The sequence below is a fragment of the Vulpes lagopus genome, chromosome 4, assembly GCF_018345385.1.
Source record: "Vulpes lagopus strain Blue_001 chromosome 4, ASM1834538v1, whole genome shotgun sequence".
In the NCBI taxonomy this organism is placed as follows: Eukaryota; Metazoa; Chordata; class Mammalia; order Carnivora; family Canidae; genus Vulpes; species Vulpes lagopus.
In genome coordinates this window covers 102,897,608-102,908,780 of record NC_054827.1, presented here as the reverse complement: position 1 = coordinate 102,908,780, position 11,173 = coordinate 102,897,608, and positions in this window count along the sequence as shown.

Sequence of the window (11,173 nt, the reverse complement as noted above, 5' to 3'; positions counted from 1 at the left end):
AAATTTCTCTACAACAAGAAACTGAATTTTTCATAGCAGGACTAGCATAACACTACATACATGGTGAATAATTTTTGTAAGGCACATGTTTTTCCAAAAGGCCAATTTTGGGGGGAAATAAACAAAGACCACCCAAATGAGAACAAGCAGAAACTATCCATCTATTCTGAATTTACTATATTAAGGGAGCCAGCCACCATCACCTGAGCTTGGCAGAGCCTCAAATGCAGGCAGAGCAGGAGCAGAGTATTGAGATGGGGACAAGGAAAGGCTTCAGATGTGCTCCGAGTGGAAGCTGGGAATGGGCTAACTAGAAAGGGGGTGTCCTATGTTATCAGTTAGGGAAGCATCTTTGGCTTTCTCCACTTGGCCCTAAACTGGAAGCAGGGACAAAGATTAGGGAAGGTATCAGTTGCCAACCAAGTCCTGGCTATTTGGGGCCCATTGTTACAGGGGTTTGATTTCCTGGACTTGTTACTGCAAGTTGTGGGTCAGAATTCTGTGTTCCTTCAAGGCCTGGCCATTGGCAATTTGCATATTCAGTCTCTCAACTGACATGCTCTGAAGGGTCTTGCTTAAATCCAGCAACATTACAGTGGCCATGCTATCCTAACAAATGGCACCTCCCATCCAAGTAGCTAATTTAGCACTTTTCTTCCATGATGGCAAAGTAGAACTCATTCAATATATATTATTGTGAAGAAAGGAAAAAACACAAATAAATACTAAATATCCCACCATGTGTAAAAGATAACTGTGTTAACATTCTGAAATGTACATTTCCACTGTTCGTTCTTTATACAAAATTCACAAAAAGAGGATTGAACTGGGTATGGTAATTTGCAAACTCTTATAAACCAACCAAAAAAACCCAATAATCACAAGCATTCTTCTGCTTTGTCATTTAGCAACTTTCCCCGTCGTCATTTAAATGACTGCTATTTTAATGACCACATATATAAGTAGTATTCTGCTAATCTGGGATCTTCATGGCATCTATTTTTCACTAGCATAAAAAAATATTGCACAGAACATTCTTGCAGGTAATTCTTCCCATGCAGCTCTGAATAACAGATTCTCAAGGAAAAAATTTGGGGGGCACCTGGGTGGCTCAGTCAGTTAAACATCTGCCTTCAGCTCAGGTCATGATCCCAGGGTCCTGGGATCCAGCCTGGCATCAGGAATCTCTGCTCAGTGGGGTGACTGCTTCTCTCTCTCCCTCTGCCCTTCCTCCTCACTTGTGCACCCTCTCTCTCTCTCTCATAAATAAATAAATAAAATCTTAAAAAAAAAAGAAAAGAACATTTTTTTCAAGCGTTGGTGATAAGAACTAACCAAAAAGCTATAGAATAATATCAAAAAGCTATAGAATAATATCACCCATGGAGGCTGATAGGTCTGATGTGCCTGTTTCATCACCATTAATCCTCCCACTTTTCCTTCTGGGCCCAATGTCTTTATCCTAGAGAAGATACTCTCCAAAGGTACAGCAACAAAGCTACTCTGCAATCCTTCCAGCCCTGTTTCTGTGGTTCCTGAGAGCATCCTTGGGCCTGGGGACTCAGGCAGCACTCCTGGATGGAGCCTGGTGGAGCCATTCGACCTGCGGGCCTGGACACTTTGGTGGAGGCTGAAAGGCTGCTGCCCACATCTTACCTGTTCTTCCCTGACAGGCTCATGAAATCATAACAAAACTCTCAGAAAGCCCTCTTTCCAGGCTTCAGCCTGCCCATGAGCCTGGGGCAATTCAAGCCACAGGGCCACAGGTGAATGGATCCTTGAGGTTACCTTTCTGCTGTACAGCTAAACCATAGCATCATGTTGTTTCCTGTCAAGCTCCAATATTTTAGAAATATCATAAAATTTGTGTGAAACACTGAGCTGCCCCAATAGGAACCAGCACTGCTTTGGTGTTGGGGAAACAAGCACATTTAAAAGTTGTGACCAGGGCCACCTGGGTGGCTCAGTGGTTGAGCGTCTGCCTTCAGCTCAGGTGGTGATCCCGGGGGTCTTGGGATCGAGTCCTGCATCGGGTTGTCTGAGAGGAGCCTGCATTTCCCTCTGCCTAAGTCTCTGCCTCTGTGTCTCTTGTGAATAAATAAATACAATTTTTTTAGAAAAATAAAAATTAAAATGAATAAAATAAAAGTTGTGACCCAGGGTAGATCCAGGTAGAAGCTGTGAGGCTCATACAACTTTGGGATGCCCTTGAAGAAAGAGAATCTGAAGTCACTAGTATAAAAATTAGCTGCAGGGCTTTAGAATGGACCTGGCATGGAAGGGTGCTGCAGCCCAGATTTGCCACTAAAGCTCCCTGGGGCTTAAGAAAATACCACTCTAGAAGCTTCCAATTCCCCATAGATAATCAGATCATTATCTGGGGATGGGAATGTGCATTTCTTTTTTTGAAATATTTTATTTAAATTCAATTTGCCAACATATAACACCCAGTGCCCCTCCCATCAAGTGTGATATCTAAGGAATTCTCTTGCAATGCAAAAGAATTGGCCCACACTTTGCCAGCGTTCATGCGCTGAGAATACAACTAGCAAACTGGTGGTTGGTGGCTCTTTAAGAAAAAGAGTACAAAACTGTCTTTCACATTTCACAGCCATCTTATCTACTTTCCCATGTTTTACAAAAACAAAACAGAATCCACATGATACCACTAGGATCCCTCCCCGGGCTCTCAGAAGGGTTCCAGTAGGTAACGTTTCGTTTGTCTCACAGTCAAGCCACCCCGGGGTGGAGGGGGCGGGGGCAAGGGCGGGGGGAGATGCCTACTCTAGGGGTCAGCAGAGCCCCATCTAAGAGGCTGAATTTCTGAAAAAGAAGAGACCATGTCAATTCTTCAAAAAATGCTTGAAGTGCATTCCCCTCACTTAGAATATCAGACAATGGGGGACGCCTGGGTGGCTCAGTGGTAGAGGTGCCTTCGGCTCAGGTGGTGATCCTGGGGTCCTGGGATCAAGTCCCACATGGGGCTCCCTGCAGGGACACTGCTTCTCCCTCTGCCTATATGTCTCTGCCTCTCTCTGTCTGTCATGAATAAATGAATAAAATCTTAAAAAAAAAAAACAGACAATAGTTGTTACAATTACCATAGGGGGATAGCATAGTGTCTACAAATGGATACTGTAGATGCCAACTAAAGAATTCAAACCTTGACCTTGCCACGGACTATGTAACCTTGGTCAATCAGTACGCTCTCTGGATATCTGTTGCCTCATGTCTAAGATGGAGATGATGAAGGCACCTCTTTCGCAGCATAGTTTTGGGGAATCAGCACCCAGGAAGGACTGGTGGCCATCAGTAGAAGCAGTAGCTTCAAGAGAGAGCTTACGCCACTGACCTTGGAGACAGCCGGCATTGGGATCCTGGGTCCACCACTTTATAGCTGTGCTGTGCAAACAGAGGCAAGTGAAATAATCTCTCTGGGCCTTATCTTCTCCTCTATGAACTCTGATATCATAATCATCATCACAGTAATAATATCTACTTCAAAGTTCTTGAAGGATGATGTGCAATAATGTAAACAATTTTGCACTGTGCTCAGCACGTAGTGAGGTGACACAAACCTGGCAGCTGTTCTTGTTGCTGCCGTGATTTTCTCATGAATGACCTTATGAATCCTCACTGGCTCAGGAAGCCTAAAGCATGGCGGAAGCCCCCTGACTCTTCCCCAATGTCCATTGCTAAGCACATGGAGAAGAGTCCATAAAATTCTCTTGAATCAAAACCAAAATGGAATCAAATGGCTTTATCTCATCAATATTAATCACCAGAATTTATCATTCATTTTTTTAGGGTTTGTCAGAAGCAGTTTTATTTATTTATTTTTTATAAATTTATTTTTTATTGGTGTTCAATTTGCCAACATTATCATTCAATTTGTTAACAAAAGTAATTCGATGAAAATCATTATCTAACTGGCCTGTTTCTGCCTTAACCTTCCATTGTTTCCCCATTAAATCACATTCCTACATTAGAGTTGGTGGCAGGGAGCAGGGCGACCTAGTTTCTTAGGGGTCAACCAAATTTGTCCCTTAGGCCGAACAACTGATTGGCCTACTTATTGAGAGCTTCATGATTGTTATTAATGTTTTGTGTGGTCGATCTTGAATATGTAGAATACTGAAACTATCATGGGTAGTAGGAGAGGGACAGTTGTAGAGGTTGTTGTCATTTTGTAAGCCACCAGCAAAATGGCTAAGGTTCCAAGGCCACCTGACAGATGGCTGATAATTATCAATGAGCCTGTTGGAAGCTATCTGGAAAGGGGGTCCAACTATGAAATGCAGAGGTTGAAAGACAGCACAGAATTCTGGCCAAAAATCCTAGAACAAGTAGCAAAGGCCACCCTTTTGTTAAAGGGGCTACTTCTGCCCCATGCCCTAACTTTTTTGGGGCAGCCTCCCCTAAGAAGAACCACCAAGAAGGCAACATGGAAATCCTCCATTAACCGGGAGCTTCACTTAAAGAAACTTGTGGTTGCATTTCACTATTAGATGCTAGAAAATACCACAGATTCCAAAATACTTATCAATTCACTCAAAAGTATGTGCAGCACCTGTTATGGACCATGAATGATTCCAACACCAGGATAGGAAGTTAAATCTTTCATGCAACATCTTTGTAAGAAAGTCAATTGCAATATGCCTTAAGATTTGTGTTTCCCAGGGCTGCCTTAAGATTTGTTTCCCAGGGCTGCCTTAAGATTTGTGTTTCCGGGGGATCCCTGGGTGGCGCAGCGGTTTGGCGCCTGCCTTTGGCCCAGGGCGCGATCCTGGAGACCCGGGATCGAATCCCACGTCGGGCTCCCGGTGCATGGAGCCTGCTTCTCCCTCTGCCTGTGTCTCTGCCCCTCTCTCTCTGTGTGACTGTCATAAATAAATAAAAATTTAAAATAAATATAAGTGATTACTCAAAAAAAAAAAAAAAAAGATTTGTGTTTCCCCGGGTGGCTCAGTTGGTTAAGCGTCTGCCTTCAGCTCAGATCAAGATGCCAGGGTCATGGGATCAGGCCCCACATTGGACTCCCTGCTCAGCAGGGAGTCTGCTGTTCTCTCTCCCTCTGCCCCTCCCCCTGTTCATGTGCTCTCTCTCACCTGCTTTCTCTCAAATAAATAAAATCATTTAAAAAAAAAAACAATTTGTGTTTCCTATAGTACATGGCACACAGTATTACTCAGCTAAATCTGGCCAAATTTAAATACACTGGAAATATACCTCTGGTACTACAAACTAGAATGACATGGTGTGCTAATATTATGTTCACCAAGGAAGATAGGACACTGTCATGTGTCTTCTATATGAACATGTCCTATCATAACAAAGAGACCAGGAGTGCCTCTAAGAGATTTCATGGTAACCAATATTGTCAACAACCTCCACATGGTGGACAGAGTTCACCATTCCCCCACTCATTCTCTCTGCAATCCATACCATCCCATGGGAACAAAGTGTTATGGGGATACACAGAGTAGGGAGCCTGATTTCTGCTGAGCATTTCCAAGAAGGTATTCCAAAGAGCAGACATTAAAGTCAGCCCTTGAAACATGAACAGGATGGTGGTGGTGGTAAATGGGAGGAAGAATATTCCAAGCAGAGTGAGCACCATGAACAAAATGTAGACAAGCACAAAAATGGAAATCAGGGTATATATCCAAAACAATTCAAAACAGGGATTCAAAGAGACATTCACACACCCATGCTTATTGCAGCATTATTCACAATAGTTAAAAAGTGCAGGCAACTCAAATGATCAATGACAGATGAATGGATAAACAAAATGTGATACATCCATACAATGGAATCTTAGCCTTAAAAAGGAAGGAAATTCTGGCATACGCTACAACAGGGATGAATCTTGTGGGTACTATGCTAAGGGAAATAAGCCGGTCATGGAAGGACAAATATAGTATGATTCCACTCATAACAGTAACCAGATTAGTCAAATTTGGAGACAGAAGTAGCATTGTACTGGCCTGGGGGTAGGTAAGTGGGGAAACAGAGAGTTCTTATTTAACGGGTACAGAGTTTCAGTTTTGCAAGATGAGAAGAGTTCTAGAGATGGACAGTGGTGATGGTCACATAACATCATGAATGCGCTTAATGCCTCTGATTTCTGCACTTTAAAATAGTCCAATTTATGTTATGTGTATTTTTTACCACAACAAAAAAGTTTTGGGGCACCTGAGTGCCTCAGTCAATTAAACATCTTACTTTGCCTCAGATCATGATCTCAGGGTCCTGGGATGGAGACCCATTGGGTTCTCTGCTCAGTGGGGAGTCTGCTTCTCCTTATGCCTCTCTCCTCCATATTCATGCTTGAGCTCTTTCTCTTTCTCTCTCAAATGAATTAATAAGAGCTTTAATTTTTTTTCCAAACCACTAATCCCTGAGTTAAAACATTAGCTTTTAATTATTTAGACATTTATACTTTCAAAAGTGCTGGGCAGTTATATTTTATACAAATTTGTATTGTGCAAATTCAAAAGAGACACAATTGAAATAGTTATAAATATGATGTCATACAAAAAAAATCCAGAAATGTGAATCTCCCTCTAAAATTTTGTACTTGGGATCCCTGGGTGGCGCAGCGGTTTGGCGTCTACCTTTGGCCCAGGGCGCGATCCTGGGGACCCGGGATCGAATCCCATGTCGGGCTCCCGGTGCATGGAGCCTGCTTCTCCCTCTGCCTGTGTCTCTGCCTCTCTCTCTCTCTCTCTCTCTGGGTGTGACTATCATAAATAAATTTTAAAAAATTAAAAATAAATAAATAAAATAAAATAAAATTTTGTACTTAACCAAGAAACATATAACTTTAAGCTACAGGAGTTGTAAGCTATGTTTAAGATCAGATACTTGGCAGCTTTAAGTGATAAAAATTCCGTCATCTTGGTCAGTGACTTCTCAACTATATAGCACATGATTTTAGTGATATATTGATTTTTTTATTTTTAAATATACTGTCATAAATTTTAAATTTTTCCTATGCTATATTCTTGAAACGCAAGCTCTTATTTGGTGGTACCATCACTAATATTGAAAGAAACCACAATTAGAAATAACTTTGGGGCACTGGGGTGGCTCAGTCAGTTAAGCATCTGCCTTCAGTTCAGGTCATGATCCCAGGGTCTTGGGATCGAGCCCTGTGTTGGGTTCCATGCTTAGCGGGCTGGGGGTCTGCTTCTCCCTCTTCCTCTGTCCCTCCCTCCACTTGTGCTCTCTCACACTGTCTCTCTCTCTCTCTCTCTATCAAGTAAATAAATAAAATCTTTAAAAATAAATAAATACATACATACATATATATATATGTAAATACATACCTTTGGAACAGAAGAAGTGACACTATCTTAAGAAGCAAGTCAATCATTTATCAATGATTTGTCTATCTCTATAGATTAAAAGGCATACTTGAACGTTTTTAAATGCCCTGCCTTCTTCAATTTGTGTGTTCTGAGAACACAGTCCCATGACTCTATATTATTCTAGAATTGTGTCTATAAAAACACATTCTTCACATCAAATGCAAGCATCTTGTCTTATGGAAGTCCAGTTTCCTTTTAGAAATGCTATAACTGGACCCAGCAAATGGCTACACTGCCAATCTGGAGTCCTCCTTAGCAATCTCCGTGACTGCGGTGATTCCGCTGCCATGTTCTGTATTTACAGAGCCCACTCCCAGGCACAGAGCTACATTTGCTCAAAGACACCCATGCACATGTGAAGCAGACCTAAAGCACCAGGATGTGCACCTGCCTGGCCCCCAAGCACGTGAGTCTGGGAACACTTTCACTGAACTAGGATGCGTGGATGGCTAGAGGCTGCCTCCCAGATGGTAAGAAACTGCATTGACTCCTACACAGTTCTTGCCTCCTGAAGCCCGACCTGAAAAATCATCACACTATTGGGCCTTGGATCACTGGAGGCTCCAAAAAGTAAGCAAATAATTCAATTCAATGATTGGTCCATTGGAAAATGCAATAACTTGACCCTGTAAATCTATATAGTCTTAATCAAATCTATGAGTATGAGAAGATAGATGAAAGTAGAGTATTCTAAGACACACGTGTCTGTCAAATAACAAGAAGAAAATTGAGGGCTAGAAAAATATTACTGAATATACTGGAGGCACATATAACATCAAACCTCTTATCAAATACACATGTTTCTCTTCCAAGCAGGGACACACAGTCTGACTTCTTGCCTATGTCAAGGTTGGTCTGTGAAAAGGCAGCAGTCGATAACAGAGGGAAGTGTTCTGCCACTCTTTTAAAACCTGGAAACAAACCAACCACAATATGAGGAAGGAAGCATCCAGTGAGGCTGTCATGTGTATCATCATGTCAGAGTCCAGCTCCATGGCCTATCCTGGCACTTGTTAACTTGACTCCCTTTACCCAAAAGTATGAGAAGTTGGAGTTTAGAGAAGTGACTTCCCATTTCAGCCAGAGTTTTCTAGGGTAACAGAAGCATAGTCCCCTGCAGGAGAAACTTTGAAGAGGTGGGACCCCCCCCCACCCTCCAAATCCCTGTGAAAAGACTTCTTCAGCCAGACGTCAAAAACTTATCACCCCTCCCCACCACAACACACACACTAGTAAGCTTCCCAGAAACATGGCAAGAATTAAATGGGATCAAATTAGAATGTCAGAAGAAACCCTTCCATAACCAAGATGCATCTGGAAATCAGTCCTAAGAGTCTACTCGAATTTCTGCTTCCTGCAGAGGTTTTGGTGGGGGCTGAGCAGTGGGGTGTCTGGGTCTCTACTTATCCACAGACTATAATTGACATAAGGAGAAAAAAAGAAGTGCATTGTGTTCCTAAATCAATTCTTCTCAGTTTTTATTTTTAATGCCAGGACTCCCTTTCTATGTTTCAATCACACAAAATGGTACTTGTTAATGAGCTCTCAAATTGCATAAAGAGAGATCTAAAGCACAGAAATACTAATATGGCCCGTGGCATTGTGGCTTTGAGTGTAGAATGGCATCTGTGAGCAAGTGAGGAGGACCTGCCCGCCGCAGCTATGGAAACCAGAGCCAGAAGAAGAGGGAAGAAGATGCCCGGAGTAAGCACTCGGGAGCTGCAAAGAGAAGAAATCCCAGAGAAGGAAGATGCTCAGCATTCCTAGACATAAACACACACACACACACACACACACACTGGTACTTTCACCAACATGACTCTCATATCCCAATCATTTTTTGTTATGTTGCTGGGTAGTAAAATTATAAAATTACAGTCTCTCCCATGAGCAAACATTTTATATATATTTATATATATAGGTATGTATGTGTGTGTATGTATGCATATGCACCTGTCTATGTACGTGTATGCAGGTATGTATGTATGTATGTATGTATGTATGTATGTATGTATATAATACTAGCTTAACAAAAACAAGTATATTTGCAAGATATGAAAGGGCTGGGTCTTCAATCCATTATGATGATCCTCTGTGTGTTCCTCCTCCTTTCCAGATGGTACCAATTAAGAGTAAGACCCTCATCCTAACAGATGTTAACCAAATAAGCCCAATCTGAGGCTTTAATGAACAAAACCAGACACATTTACTTTACCCAAGAGAACAAAAAATAAATATAATGTATACAGTGGGCCACTTGGGTTAACTTGTGGTGACTGGAGCTTTGACCTGTGGCTGTGATTAGTTTCAACTTTCCCCAGTATTTGTAATTAGCATACCGAAGGCTGTGATAGCGTTTAGCACAATCCCACCCTTGGATTCCTTCCATTCACTTTCTTTTTCCTTAATATCATTTGAAGAGGCAATTTCCACTTCTAAGATACTTTCCATTGCTTCTATTGAAATGGGAAGCATGGCTTTTTAAGATTCTAAATCAATAACGATTAGCAACTAAGTGTGCAGCTTGCTCTGTGTCAAGAAAATATGTAGTTTTCAGCTCCGGCGGCTAGCTCTGGATGAACGTAGTTTACATCACCTCCATCACCTGTGCCTCAGGGTTCCTTCCAGTGACATTGGCCATGTGGAAGGGAGAGGCCCCTCAGGAGTTCAGATGGGCTCCCAGGGCCCCCAACCAAGCCCTCACATTCTCCTGAACAACAGGTGGCAGTAAAGAGACACATTCTGCAGAAGCTAATTAGAGGTTTCTGTTTCAGGAGGGGGTGTGCAAATGCTGCTTAAAAGAAAGGATTGGATGGTAAAAAAAAAAACACAACCTGATTCAAATTTATGTGCACACGCTGTTCTGTTTCTACATATGTCGCACCTAGCCCAGAGATGCTCCCCCTGCCACCTCCTTTTCTTATTTAAAGAACTCACCTTGTGATAGAAATAGTTCCCTTGCAGTGGAGACCTCTGTTTTTTTGCAATTCACAGACCTCCAAACACCGACGCAGCCCTCCCCCCACACACCACACATCTAAGAGAGCTTGAGCTTGTCAAAAGCACAGATTCCAAAGCAGCAAAGCCAAGGGGTGCTTTGTGAGAAAGCTGCCATATTATGGGAACATTTGGTTTCTGAACTGCCTTAAAATGGTGACCTTTTTTCTATTGCCAAATAAACATTCTGCAAGCTGCACTGGTGTAGAACAAAAGTATCATCTGATAGTTGATCAAAGAGTTGTCTTTTAGATCCTTTCATCATTTTGACCAGAAAAAGGCATTTGTTTGAATTCTGAGCAGAAACTGGTCCACTTCGCTTTGAATGCACATCCCACTTAAAAATCTTTTAGGCGAGCACAGCACAAAGCTTTCCTCTGAAGAGAGAGAAAGAGAAAGAGAGAGACACTTAATAAAACACCAAGTCCCAGGGACTCTACATGACTAATTTTTGTATTAAAAAAAATACTGAAGACGTCTGTTCCAATGGGAACTGTCCCCAACTATTAGTAATTGCAAACATTAGTCATAACGACATGGAAAATACAATCTGTAAGCTCATCTAGTACATTTTGCCCAAAAATACAACCTATGGAACTCAGTACCACCCATTTTGTTGCAGTGTGCCACCCAGTGACGCAGTCCAATTTTTCAGGGCATTCTGCCAAATTTGATGCGTCACGTTCTCTGGGCAGCTCACTGGCACCAGCACCCCCCATACCCAGCCGGACCGCACAACTGACTTCTCTTTCCTACATCCATTCTATTTCGCCCATGATCTCCTGGATATGTGCTACTTCTGA